Source organism: Macaca fascicularis, chromosome 2, assembly GCF_037993035.2.
Source record: "Macaca fascicularis isolate 582-1 chromosome 2, T2T-MFA8v1.1".
Taxonomy (NCBI): Eukaryota; Metazoa; Chordata; class Mammalia; order Primates; family Cercopithecidae; genus Macaca; species Macaca fascicularis.
In genome coordinates, this window is record NC_088376.1 from 168,202,343 (window position 1) to 168,217,604 (window position 15,262).

At 34.0% G+C, this 15,262-nt stretch overlaps 1 protein-coding gene across 41 annotated transcripts in view; it reads left to right on the forward strand.

Moving 5' to 3' along the window:
- ZBTB20 (zinc finger and BTB domain containing 20) overlaps window positions 1-15,262 on the forward strand; it is an 813,376-nt gene that overhangs the window by 168,615 nt on the left and 629,499 nt on the right. For all 41 annotated transcript variants that reach the window (XM_074033403.1, XM_074033406.1, XM_074033411.1 and 38 more), the window contains one exon: window positions 2,881-2,931. The gene's annotated coding sequence lies outside the window, so the exon portion shown is untranslated. The remainder of the gene's footprint in view (window positions 1-2,880; window positions 2,932-15,262) is intronic.

The window sequence follows — 15,262 nt, forward strand, 5'->3', positions numbered from 1 at the left end:
TCATTTTAGTTCATTTCAGTACAACGAAGATTTTTTTGAATGTTTGTTATATAACAAGGCTTGTGCCTGCATTAGGAATACATAAATGAATCAGATATCTGTGTGGCAATGTCCCTGCACTGGAAAAATGTGTTAATCTGATGGAGTCAGACAGCATGGAAATGGTAAAGCGAGTGACCTCATGTTAATAACTTAATTTTCTTCTGATTCTTTCTTATTCTTTTGTTATCTATGACTTCTTGGGCCTAGCCATTTTATACATTTTCCCCTTTTTCTTTTTTGTTTTAATTTAGGAAAGATGAAATATTTTGTGAAATTGATTTAACAGAGTTAGATTGACTCAGGCATATGAAAGATGGTGACTTTTTCATATTCATGTAGTCTGCTTATTTTCTAATTAATGAACTGAAAATTGTGTCTTTCTATTTTTGTTCTCTAAATGTTTATTGAGCTCTTGCTAGGCACTATTTAAGGAACTTTAAGGGAAACAACAGTAAATGCCTTTGACAAAGTAATCTAGTGGGGAAATTCACAATTTATAAAAATACTAGCAATATAATAAAAAATATTGAGTGCACTGTTTGGTATATGCTGGCCATTATACTAGGCAAGGAAATACGTGTTATTTAATCCTAAAACAATTCAGATGGTCCTTCATTTTTTTTTTTTTTTTTTTTTTTTTTTTTTTTTTTTTTTTTTTTTGAGATGGAGTTTTGCTCTTGTCACCCAGGCTGAAGTGCAGTGGTGCGATCTTGGCTCATTGCAACCTCCACCTCTTGGGAATCAAGCAATTCTCCTGCCTCAGCCTCCCGAGTAGCTGGGATTACAGGCACCCGCCACCACGCCCGGCTAATTTTTTGTATTTTAGTAGAGATGTGGTTTTGCCATGTTGAGCAGGTTGGTCTCGAACTCCTGACCTCAGGTGATCCACCCGCCTTGGCCTCCCAAAGTGCTCAGATTACAGGCATGAGCCACCGCACCTGGCCAGTCCTTCAGATTTTTTTGTTTTGACTGTTTTCTTTATTTGATTCAGGTTACTTGTATTCTTACCTCCTTTGAGAAGCTTTCCTGTCCAAATCTATCTAAAATATCAGGTCATGTAACTCTCAGTGCCATTATCTTGTTTTATCTGACTTCATAGTACTAATTATATGACATTATAAATCTAACAATTTATTTGCTTATTGCCTGTTTCTCCTATTGCTAGAATGAATGTTGAATGGAGGAATAAACAATGCATTGTAGGAGTTTGTAGTTTAATTTGGTATACGTGATGTAATTTCTTTAAGCCTGAATTTCTCATCTGTGAATAGATACGGAGTTAGTGCCTGTTTTATTGGTTAGGCTGTTCATTCATTCGTTGAGTACATACTCATTGATTTCCTAGTATATGGCAGGCACTATTCAAGAAAATGATGTTACAGTGAAAAAGACAAAGTGCCTGCCCTTATGTTACTTCCATTCTAGAGGGAAGAGACAGATAATCAATTAACAAAAATAGCTTTGGTAATCTATCATGTAGTGGCCAAATTAATTTTCTCAAAGGTGTCCTCCACCTTATCTCTATGATCAGAACATTTTTTCTTTTCTGTTCCTAATCATCCTAAGTCTTCATCATTAATTCTTCTGGTCTCACTCCTCCTAGCAGTTACTAACTTTTAGCATCTCTCCTAGTTTGCAGATGCAGAATAACTATAATAATGCTGATGTACCTCAAATATAACAAGACTGTCAGATTGCCTTTCTGGAACATATTTGTCTATTAGTGCAGCCAAACCTTAGGTTTGTTTTGGTTTACTAGTGTGGTTTGTTGTTTGCAAAAATATTGTGCGTGCATATTAATGATATAGTCAATTAAAATCCTCAGATTTTAAAAATTCTAATGGGCATTTTACTGTAGATGTACTAGATTATAGAATCAGCATATGTTTATGTATTGCATTTCCATTATTACAACTACTTTTGAAACTTTGAATCGCCTAATCTCTGTGGAGATTATTAGTAAATATGGCATCAAGGTCATCATTGAGAATTCATAGCAAATTTAGAGAGATCATTTTCTAATGGGAACACAACATCGAATTCAGTTTTTAATAGGGGAGCTGTTTTTAGTCTTTCGATAGTCAAAGTCACCAAATTGGCTTTAAAGTAACCTCAACCTGCCTGTTCCCTGTCCAGCTTCAATTCTATACTAAAGAAATTTAAAAGCAACCCATCCATTTGTTTGGCATCCTTGCATCTAAATAGGAGTAGGACCCTACTATTAGCCTTTCTGCTAAGATGGGGAATATTAAGTCACATTTTAATGTCAATGCCTTGGGTACTAAACTGTACTGAACATGTTACCCTTTGCATCTTTATTTCTTTCCACCCATTTTCTTTTTATTTTCTTTGGGTTATCTGTGTTTATGCAAATGTCTCTTAACCTTACCTACTATTTTGAGAATAGGGCTTGTGTTTTATCTTTGCATACTTTTAAACTCACCAGTGATGACCAGTACATTATACATCATAGATCTTGGCAAACTCTCTGTTAATAAGAATGAGCAAGTAAATAGGTTAAAAGCAATTTGGGATTTACTTTTCTTAAAAGAAAATATGAAAATAAAAATGCAAATATCCTTATGAGTTAAGATAAATTCTTATGATACTATAGCAAGCACCATGCTATCCCTTCTCAAAAATGTATATGCAGTGTATATTTGGGCCATGTTTTACTGAGTACCTGTACACATATGAATGTGTTAGCTTTCAGTTTTCTTTTTAAAACTAGATATTAGTTGGCATACACAAACTCAGCTATGTGAGTCATAAAGATATTATAGAAATGCAAATGTTTTCCTTGGAAGATTTCAATTTTAAGTATTCTTTTTTCTACAGACAAATAAAAAGAAGTGTCAAGAATTGCCTTTGGGACTCTGAAGGCTGAAGGTAATGTCCAATAATATTTTCCTGAATGGGCTTTATCTTCTTTAATTGTCTTATGATATTTAAGGTCTTGGATTTGCTACCTCAAATTTTCTTTTATTTTATTGTTTTTCTTTTATTGTCCTTAAGCACATTAAATATCTTTTTCTATGTATACCTAAAAATAATACGAAATTGTAAGTAAAAGATGTAGAAATTTTATACTCTTTCTGAATATTTCAGTCTAATTAAGTATTGCTATAACTCTTCTTCATTCTATTTCATTATGTATTATGTCCCTCTGTCCTCCTTTTTTTTTTTTTTTTTTTTTTTACTGATATGGAACTCAAATTTTAAACTGTGTTCTTTCGTTAAATAGACAAATGGCTTAAAGTCAAAATGTCAGTAACAATTTCTCCTGAGGAAGAGCTTTACAACTAACTATAAGAAATAAAATTGTATTTGTTGGGGACAACGAAACTGTTCAGATGATGTTTAGTGGCTGCTGATAGTCAGAAGTCCAGAATTTCAGGCAAGAAGTTTACAATAGACTCGTGTGGCTGCATTGTGTATAAAGAGCTCATAGGGATTGAAGGAGGCTTCTTAGACAAGAGGGGGCTGTAATTACTTTGCTTCTTACATGCATGGTTAGATTTTCCAGAGAGACTAACATGGTAGGGTAATTTATTATAGAAGAGTAAATCACAGATTACATTGGAGGGGGATGGGGTGGTGCGATCCAACCATCAGTTCTGTGAATACATACACTTAAGCATGTGTGATAGCTTGTTTTTAATTTCTTTACACCAGTGCACACCTCAAACATTCCGTTTAGCAGTGGGATATGCAAATTGTTCCAAATGCAGCAGCAGTACTTTCACCTGAATGTCAAAACTGTCAGAGAGCTTTAAATCAAATCTTTATAACATTTTTTAAAAACCAGCCAACCCCAAGATCAAGGCACCAAACTCACTGAAAAAAACTTCGTTCTCATACTTCCATAAAGCTCCTGTATGTCAATAGGGTAATGTCAAAGTTCTAATTCACCTGCTTTCTAATTTTAACCTTTTAAGGATTTTATTTTATTTGGCTTAATTACGATATTTTCTACAAATTAATGATAAATGCCTTGATTAATAAAACCAAATGTCAGAGAAAATGACAACTTGATGAAAAATTAATACTCGGCAGTATTTTAAGGTACAGAAGTACTAAAGATGTACTCTTAAACCTTATGTTTCATTAGCTCTTTCTGAAGGTAGTTAACTAGAATTCTCTTTGCACCTAAGTTTTCACAGCCACATGTACAGATACATTTTAGCAATATAATTTTCAGTGCTGTTCTTTTTATTATTAGCTCTTATAGTTAGAAATATACTTCTAATTTTTATCCCTGCCTTGCCCCATAAGATTATTTATTTTTATTCACAAAATCAAGGTAAAGTATATTTTGGAGTGGTTATAGAGATTAAGTTACCATACTAAGAATCAAGTTAGCAACCTGTGTGTGTGAATGTGTGTGTGTGTATGTGTTTGTATGTGTGTGTGTCTATGAGAGAGAGAAAGAGAGAGATTAAAGAAACCTCATGGTGCAAAATTAATGTTTGGTGATTGGATATCTGCTAGATGATTTATTTGGTTATAAACATTTCAGCTTTTATATTTAAAATTATCTGAGAGGGAGAGAGAATATAGCCTTTCAAAGTGGAATAGATTTTAACATGATAATTTCCTTTTTTGTTCAATATATTTTTTTCCTGAGATTACATTAAAAGACCTGAAGACAAATAAAGAGTGGTAACTTCCTTTTTTTCTTGTATACTATTAGTTTTCTGGCTAGCTCAAAAAACCAAATAATATGAAATACAATTATTTTTCTACTTTTACTGGAGATCATGAAGTTGAAAGTTAAAAATATCTCATGTGTTTTTTCATCTTCACAAATATCAGGATTTCTGAATATGAATAAAATATTTGATTAAATATTATGCAGAAATGGTGCTATGCAGGTACCAATGGTACATGCAGGATTGTAGTCCATGTTAGTTTTTTATTTTCATATTTTACAGATAAAGCTGCCAACCAAATGAGGGAGGGCACAATGACCTCTTGTGTGTTTGTTTTGTTTGGTTGTTCAGAATAAAAAGATCCACAATATGTACTGTCAATGAAATGGACTCACTTTAACCATCTGTTCATGTAATGACCTGATGGTCATACCTATCAACAAAAAGTTTTGCCAACTAATGTTAGAATCTCCTTTTTCTGTAATATAATGAGAATTTCCAAGTAGGTATTTTAAGCATATTGCTTTGCATAGTAAGATAAACAGAGGTAAGTGTTGGTCAACATTCTATAACTACAATGTATGCCAAGCCCAAGGGAAAACATTCTTCAGTGTAGATTTCCAGTAATATTTAAAATTTGGAGATGGATTGCATTGAATCTCCCTTAGCTGGCTCTAGGTTTTATTGTTTTTGTGTCTTTCCTGGTTCCAGGCATCCAGTCTGTACTGGCAAAGCTGCTTGATGAGAAGAGGTCTCCAACATTGCTGCTCCAATTGCTTACATACCTGCCATGAATAATAGCTTTGTCCACTAGTTAATCATTGCATTGTAACTGTCTCTGTTCCATCTTAGCTGATCACTGCCCAGAGGAGTTTAAGTTCCACTGTAACACAAAGCTCCTATTACCTTTTTGTACTTGCATTTATGTGGCTGTAAAAGCATCCATTCTTCTCATACACCAGTTAAATAAGACATGTCCCACTTTTTTTTGACAGTTTCTAAATTACATATTTAAAAATGTGTCTTTTCCTCCTTGTTTATTCTGTTCATCCTTTCATCAGTTTACTTCTGCATATAAACTAGTGTTTTTTCATTAGTTACAAGGTTTGATTAAGGAATTATTAACACCTATTCTACAGTCCCCACTTCTATACATTTTCAATTGAGATTTTAGTTATTTGGGGTAAGTACTATAAGGAAATGTTGTCCTTTCCCTAACATGTCTATGGACAAAGGAGAAAGACTGGACCCCCCCAAAATCTCTAAGAGACCTTTGTCTGGTCTTACATGGTTTGATTCTAGAATGAGGGCAACTGGCCTAACCTTACACAGAATCTTTAGTTTTAGGGAGTTAAGATTATTTAAACTCAATGCTTGAATTAACACACATAACAATCAGCTGATACACTTTGAATAATCTGAATCTTCTGGAAAAATAAACAGCATTAGAATATCTCTCATCCAACAAAAGAAAAAAAGTAAATATATTTTATGGAAGGCTTAAAATATATAAATTCCCAGTTTTGATACTTGTACCATGTATTCTCTCTAAATGACTTGGTAGCACCTTTGGAAATTGCATTATCTTTGTTTTTTTTTGAGACGGAGTCTCGCTCTGTCGCTCAGGTTGGAGTGCGGTGGCATGATCTCGGCTCACTGCAAACTTCGCCTCCCGGGTTCACGCCATTCTCCTGCCTCAGCCTCCCAAGTAGCTGGGACTGTAGGTGCCTGCCACCACACCCGGCTAGTTTTTTGTATTTTTAGTAGAGACAGGGTTTCACCGTGTTAGCCAGGATGGTCTCGATCTCCTGACCTTGTGATCCGCCCACCTCGGCCTCCCAAAGCGCTGGGATTACAGGCTTGAGCCACCACGCCCGGCTGCATTCTCTCTTTTAAGCCTGTATTTTATTCTGCTATCTCAAGTAATTGATTGAGACCTTATTGGCTTGAAAAGATTAATGCAGCTTCCAGAGTTGGCTAATGCATAACTTAAGTACCAGTAGAATGGTAAGTTTTTGAAAATAGGAATCATTTACCTTATTTGCTTTCTTTGGAAACCTGTTTTAAATTGAATAAAATGTTTTCATGAAACACACTAATAAATGAAGCAATCAGAAGGTATTAAGAAAAAGCATGAACATTGTCCAAGATATATAGGTGATTTGTGTTTCTTGCCTCAATGCTGCATTCATGCTTTCTCCCTGTCTACCATTCCCTAAAATACCCAAGTCTCTTTTTGTATCCTTTAGTGATGATAAGATGTTTTTTATTCCTCTAATGAAGTGGGAAGTAAATTAACACACTTCTTTTTGGGAATTAGATTACTCATTGTAGTACCACTCAACATACCTTTGTAATACTAACCCGTACCCACAACTAATTAGTGAATTTCAGAATTAAGGAAAATCTTAGTTGTATGGTGGCTGTATATTTACCAGTGATCAAGGAAGTGTTACTAATACACTCGTCAGTATTAAAAAAGAATTAAGTACACAAAGGGCCAGATGGTCGAGCCCAGGACCTATCAAGAGCCCAGTATGTGTGGGCTGGCCCCACGGAATGACAGAAACACTTACCATGCTAAGTGGAATCAGAGTTAAGCTTTCGCTTACAAGAAAATGCTTTTCAAATGTGTTTTCTTATCATATTGTGATTTACATGTGCAAGTCTCATTTGTACTGGTAACATTTGAGACCATATATTTCCCTGTGTATCAAGAACTATGCATATTTACATGTATCAGAAAAATCTCTTGGTACATGAAGTATTGGGATCATAGTTCAGCAGTTACCATGTAAATATTTCTGCTGGTTCAGAGAATGCTACTTTTCTCTCCTACAAAAATCTAAAATTTTACTGTTATAACATACATATTACACTTTCTTATAACTGAGTATTTGTCTCATCCAACAGATTGCCTGGCTTATGATATAAGGTACCTGGTTATAGAGTATTTGCCATAGTAATGGTTAGACAAGGAACTAGTAAATATTTGCTTAGTGTTTATAACACTATTATAAAAGTAGTTATAATAAGGTTAAATTGGAGAAATTAAAAAGCAAATTCCTTCTCTTTCCAGTGATTTAGCTGACTTTACCGGTATACATATGGAAATATCCTGTTCCCCACTATACTTTGTATCCCTTTCATTTTTCATCTGTTTTAATTTATTTTATTCTATAATTGTGTACTTTTGGAAGCCATTTTAAATTTTTTTGGTTTCAAGGATAGATGTATCAATGAATTGTTGGATGGGTACATTGATTAAATGCACTGTACATTTTTAGGGATTTTTCTCTCCACAATTGCACAAATAATACCAGAGGAGATTAGCTAACTTCAGGCCTCCCTCATTTCTTCTGTCAATCCCTTCTTTCCATTTTCCAGCAAATATTTATGGAATGTCAGCTCTGTGCCAGAAACATTGTAGATGTTATAGATAACTTGAACAAGAGAGACTTAGTCTATATCCTTGTGGAGCTTATAGTCTAATAGGGAGATATAATAAGCACATAAATAAATATTAGTGACATAGATGTGTTAAAAAATGACTTATTTTGCTAATCTTCTCAATTCTAGCTTGGGTTAGGGAACTGAGTCTACAGTGGAGAAAATTATCTTCAATGATCTGCCTTCTTAATAGTGGATTACTTTAAAAATTGTGGAGAGGCCAAACTATTTCAGATTATGTTTTAAGGAGCAGGTGGCTTTGAGGTGAAGCTAGATGTGGTAATATTTGCATGCAAGATAAGTTGTAAACAGTTTTGTAAACCTGGCTTACTTTATATGATATAGAAGATCTCCATAGACATTTGAAAATCCCAGATTGAAATATTGTAGAAATTTCTAGTATTTTTAAATTATAAAAATCATTTCTTTTGATGATTATTTATCAATAGCCCAGAGTTCATTCGTGAATTGGGGTATAGTAATGACGAAAAAAGAGGAGGTGATGGAAGTGTGTTTCTTTTTTTTCTCATTGGAAGTGTATGTGGAGTATTTTTGTCTTCTGATGAGATTGTTCATTATGCTCCCTTTTGGATGTGTGTACTGTTTGGCCTTCCAGCCTGCATGCTCATTCAAAGGCATTCCAAGTCATTATGCTGGACTTCAGCCTTGTTCAGTAAAAGACATTTCCTCCATCAGCTGTCCACTTGGACATACATTCTTTTTACTCTCAAAAATATTTTATATGCATTCAGTTTATATTAGATGCATTTGTCAAATTACTTACAAATAATCAGTTTTTTAAAGTTATAATTTGAGCTATGACCTCTCAAACTGTAAATTATAAGGTTTGACCTTTTGGTTCACAGTTTGACATAACAGCCATTAATTACAGTTTTTAAAGAACATTTTATTTCATTTAGAATTTGTATTTTGAAAACAGTTTAAGTATTTTCTCTGTAAGTTTTCAGAATAAATGTGGAAATGTAAATGCATATGTATCTATTGTAATACATACATTCAAATATACTAAATAGATAGCATGTATATGCATGCTACATTCAAATGTGTTTATGCATAGTACATTGGTATACATACATATAAAGATTTTTATATAATATCTTGTGAGTTACCATAAGCTCTTACTTATTTTATACAACTCTAGCATCAGAATGAGATCAACTTTTTTTTTTTTTTTCTTTTTGAGACAGTCTCACTCTGTCACCTAGACTGGAGTGCAATGGCGTGATCTTGGCTCACTGCAACCTCCGCCTCCTGGGTTCAAGGCATTCTCGTGCCTCAGCGTCCTGAGTAGCTAGGATTATAAGTGCCTGCCACCACGCCCGGCTAATTTTTGTATTTTTAGTAGAGACGTAGTTTCACCATGTTGGCCAGGCTGGTCTTAAACTCCTGACCTTGGGTGATCGGCCCACTTCGGCCTCCCAAAGTGCTGAGATTACAGGCGTGAGCCACTGTGCCCAGCAGAGATCAACTTTTTAAATGTATTTATCAGGGTGAAAGAGACTTTATAACCATTTGAATCTAGGCTTTTCCCTTTTTTTGCCCTTGAGCAGGAATGCAAAAGTATGTGCCTACAAAATGCCCAGTGTCTGACAGTAATTTGAAAGTCTTGAAGACCATTTGAAGTAGCATGGTGTGGGAAAATGTAAACTGTTCAAGTAGTTTTTGCAAATGTACACTGAAGGTACTGAGATAGAAAGTACAGTACATACCAGAAAGGTCAGTTTAGGTAAACACAGAAAGATATCCAGATGTGTGAACACTTTGCTGATATCATCAGTATTTGAAATGGAGGAATTTAGTATGTTTTTTATTGGCTAAAAATAAGATATTTATATAGCTGAAAATAACACCAAGTATATCGTTTTCTGCTGCTATTTAATAAAATCTATTAATATTTTGATGATTTCTTCACTTCTGAACAGGTTTTCTCATTTTGTGCTAAACTGTGTTCTCTGTTGCTAAATTCACAAAATTAAATCTAAAATACTATGGAGAGATGAATGCTTAAAAACATCTGAATAATTATCTTAAAGGTACACAACCACCTCTTTGTATTTTAAGTATTTTGGAAATGGTTAACTTGGTTTTGTTCAAATTATTCTCTAGGTTAAAACTAGCGTGATGTGTTTCATAACAGAAAGTTAATTTAGGCAACAGCACTGAAAGCAAAGAACTCTTCAGGAAAGTGACTCTTTTCTTACAGAATAGATAGTATTATCCTAAAATGTTTCCCATGAAAATATTTTTCCAGGATGTCTGAGTGTACTTTTTAAAGATATTTACAAAATATTTAACTTTATGTAAACATTTTCATTCTAATTTCAGAATTATGTTACTACCTTAGTTGACTCTAGAGCTTTGAGTGGCTTATGTTTTTAACAGACTGATGTAATTTTGGAATTCCTTATTGATAGGTATATGTTTTGTACTTCCTATACTGGAAATACCATTTTATTTTCCATTGGATTTGAGATTCAGTCTTGGCTGAACTATTTACTGAAAGTTGGGCAAATTACTTTAGTTCTCTGGGTTTAAGCCTACACACCGATAAAAGAAAATGGAAAAAATAACATCTATCTATTGGGGTTATAATTAGGATTGGAGATATTATTAATAAATTGATGAATTTAATGCCTAACACATAGAAAGTGTTTAAAAACTGATGATTATTTAAACTGGAGAAATGTTCACCATATTTAGAAAATATTGAAACTTTTTTAAACAATTTCAATCTTTCTGATAAATTTGCTACGTTTTTCTTCATTCACCTCGTGTGCTTCTTTTTTTTTTTTTTTTTTTTTTTTTGGCATGTTCTCTATTTTTATCTACCTGATTTCCCCATGTTTATCTTTGAACCTGGAGTTACCATTTCACCAATACTATACCGGAAGGGAAAGAGATTATGCCTTAAAAGGAAATCAGTATACTGTTTACTGTTACAAAGAAGTAATTGATGTTCCAAAAAGAGGCAAGTATTTATCATAGGCCATGTGTTTAGACATTTCTAAAATACTATAAAAACAGGATCTAAGCTTTAGAAAGTCTTTCTGATTATGTAGTTTGGATGGCATTCTTTTCTTTTAAAACTATGGATTTAAAACTTTTCTTTTAAAATTATGGATTTTAAGGAAATGTTTGCCTCTTTTTTTTTAATTTTTCTAAAAGCAAAAGTAAAAGCAAATGATTAACCGAGTAAAGACACAACCTAAGGAATGGAAGAATATGTTTTCAAAATATATAGCTGATAAGGGGTTAATATCCAAAATATATAAGGAACTCAAACAACGCAATAGTAAGGAAACAAATAACCCAATTGAAAAATAGGCAAAGGGCCTGAATAGACATACTTCAAAAGAAGATATACAAATGGTCAATGGGTATATGAAAAAATGCTCAACATCACTAATCATCGGAGAAATGCAAATTAAAACCACAGTGAGTATCACCTCACACCTGTCAGAATGGATATTATCATGTAACCATCAGTGAAGGAATGGATAATATACATAAACATGATGAAATGTAAGTCATCTTTAAAAAAGAAAATGCTGTTGTTTGTGACAACATGGATAAACCTGGAGGACGTTAAGTAAAATAAGCCAGGTACAGAAAGACAAATGCTGCATGATCTCACTTATATGTGGAATCTAAAAAAGTCAAGCTCATAGAAATGGAGAGTAGAATGGTGATTACCAGAGGCTGGGATGGAAGACCAGGGAGCTGCTGGTCAAGGAGTACAAAATTTCACTTAGGAGGAATAAGTTGAAGAAATACATTGTATATCATGTAAATAAAAATGTACTCTATACTTAAAAATTGCTATGAGAGTATACCTTAAGTCTTCTCACTACAAAAATACGTGGAGTAATGCATGTGTTAAAATAGCATGTCGTATATCATAAACATATACAACTTTTACTTGTCAATTAAAATTTAAAAAGCAAAAACAATGTCATGATATATTAACTAAGGGAGAATTTTCAAAAGGCAGAAAATTTCTGAAATTAATTATAAGCAGATTTTTATGTCATGAAGTACATTTTATTATTTGCAGATTTCTCAGGATTCCCTGGGGTATAAACCTAACAGCTTCTCTTTCTACTAGCTTCCATTAATACGTTATCATCCCATCTTTCAGATAGACACATTTTGGGAATTTTTTTCCCCATGGCACAAACTAATTATTTGATCTAAATGCAAGGGCTTCCAAATTACATTATGGGAGGTTGAAATTTGAAAATGTTTTTCAAAGATCAGTAAGCTTACAAGAATTCAGTTTAATTTGAAGGAATTCATTCAGACCTTATCCTTGTTTAGTAGTGATACCTCTTTACCTTTTCCTATCCCTCATATTACATAAAAGCTAACACAAGATGACACTGAAAATTCTTAATTCGGTCTCAGTCCACTCTTTGAACCCCTAACTTCTAAACTCCCATCTCTCTTCCCATCACCCCCACCTCCTCCACCCAGGCACATAGTTCTTTCCATACACACTTCACTGTTTGCTGTCTTTTAAATACACTGTGGCTGCCATGCTTTCTGCCTTTGCTCTTACTGTTCATTTAGCCTACTATAGTCTGCACATGACCCAGAAAAAACTGCTATTTCACCAGCAGAGGCCTTATTTATCCTCTACAGATCAACTGATCTTTTCTGTATCTCCTTAATACATGAGTATGATCTACCATATTGTAGCATAGTGTTTTTGTGTTTTGTTTGTTTGCTTTTTGAGACAGAGTCGCACTCTGTTGCCCAGGCTGGAGTGCAGTGGCCTAATCTCGGTTCCTTGCAACTTCTGCCTCCTGGGTTCAAGCAATTCTCCTGCCTCAGGTTCTCAAGTAGCTGGAATTACAGGCGTGCGCCACCACACCTGGCTAATTTTTGTATTTTTGGTAGAGATGGGGTTGCACCATGTTGACTACGCTGGTTTTGAACTCCTGACCTTAGGTGATCCACCCACCTTGGCCTCCCAAAATACTGAGATTACAGGTGTAAGCCACTGCACCCAGCCTATTAAAGTTTTTAACTCATGCCTGGCTCCTTTCTAGATGGTAAACTTCTTGAGAGAAGGGAGTATGTCATGTTCATTTTTGTGCTTAACTCAAAGTATGTACTGAATAAATGTTTACTAAATTGTTTAGCCTATGAATGGACTTAAAGAAACTACACTGTCAGTTGTATACAGAATTTATCCATAACAGAAATATAGCAAAAAGGGGTTCTTTAAAAATCTGTTTGCTAAATTTCCCTCGGCTTACTCTCTGATTTCCTTGAGGCCAGGGTGTTTGAGTTTGATGCTTATTTCTATAGTTTCAGTAAGGAAACAAAAGTTTTATCTTATACACAGCAAAATTAAATATAATTTTAAGACAAAAGACATTTTCAAGGCAAAAAAAAAACACTACTTGTCAAAGTAGTTTTCAGTTATAGTACTTGGAATGAAAACATTGAAGGATTAATACAGAAAGTCTTAGAAGTGTTTAATACTCCATAGTTTTAAAATACTCATCATTGATTATTGTACTTAGTTTGAAACATTTTTTTAATATGTATAGACTTAACCTAGGATCTTGAATTTAGGCAGCAATTAGCCTTTTACATGAATCTGTTTGGAAAGCATTATAAAATAATAGCACCCTTCCCAAAGAAAGATGTGGTTGCGGTAAAACTGCACTCATTTGTTTAATAATGTTTCTACTGAAACAGGTGCCTTACTTGCTTTGTTCTCCAGAAGCAGCTTTATAGATTTAAGCACTGAGTATACAGTACACAGTGGCACTATTAACAAATCAGAATGAGGCCAAGGGAAAATTCATCTAGGATCCACACACCTAAATGCAGTTAGTAAACAGAGACACCAACTCTCATTAAGCATAATTAAACCTAATATTGACTGTAAACTGTTACTTACCTTAAACTTCTCTATAGAGAGTGTGGAAAGGGATTAACCTAGCAGATTGGGACATTAATTACTACCTCTTTCACATTAGAGTTACCATCAAGAAGGGCTATATTCATAAATAAAACATAGAAGGGATTGAGAGACTGAAAATATGTAAATTTATTTTATAAAAAGGAACGAAAAGTCTAAATTGAAAAAAAAAATAGTGAGCTGTGAGTGATGCCAGCTCCAGCAAAATGGAGCTCTGGCTAATTACTACAAAAAAATAGGCTTAAATAATTACAGAAATGTACCCTTGCCTTCTGACTGACAGAACCTGTTTCACAAGAGACTCCAGCTCAACTAAGTACACTCTTTTTCATGCATTGCTTCCTCCACTTTCTTAAACTAATATGGAGTTTAAGAGAGGATGAAGAGACTTGGAAGAAATATAATTTTTCCCTTTTTTTCTCAGTCATTAATAGCCTTTTATTTATGAAATTGATTATAATGACTATATAAATGTTTTTTGGCTTGTCAACAAAGAAGGCACAGTGCTGTTTTTTGTTCAGTCAAAATGGTCCACTAACTGGTCTCCTGCTACTATTTAATAATCTCCTTCTTGGGTGGAATCTAAAAAGTATGTTTTGAAGGATATAAAAATGTCAGCTAAATTTAAGATGGACTGTTAAACTTTTATATTATACTGCTGCCCCAAGGGGGAATACCAGGATCTAGGAGATAAGAATTTAAAGAGAAAAGCAAAATAATGACAATACAAACTTATCTACCAGCCTTAGAATTTTCTTTAAAATCTATCAGGCTGTCCATCTGCAGTGAGTATACACTGTTATCTTATTACTTGTTTTCTATTTCCTTTCCAATAAGGGACCAGATACACACATCTGGGTGGGGTTTCTTATTACTTCACCAGGGTGGGGTTCTAATGTTTGGGACCAAATCCCATATACAGTCTTGTGTATGGTTGTTGTATTAAACCACAATTTAGGTATAATATACTAGGCTCTTACCTAGATTTTAGTGCTATCATGCCAAATATTATCTTTCATGTGCTCATGAGCACCAGAGGAATATAGCAATTGTGCATGTGGAAAAGGGAGCATAGAAAGTAAGCCTGGAGCATGTGTTCATTTTTGTAGTGGATGTGGAGTTCAGTTTTAAAATAAAACCCCTAATTTTTCCCTGAATCTAA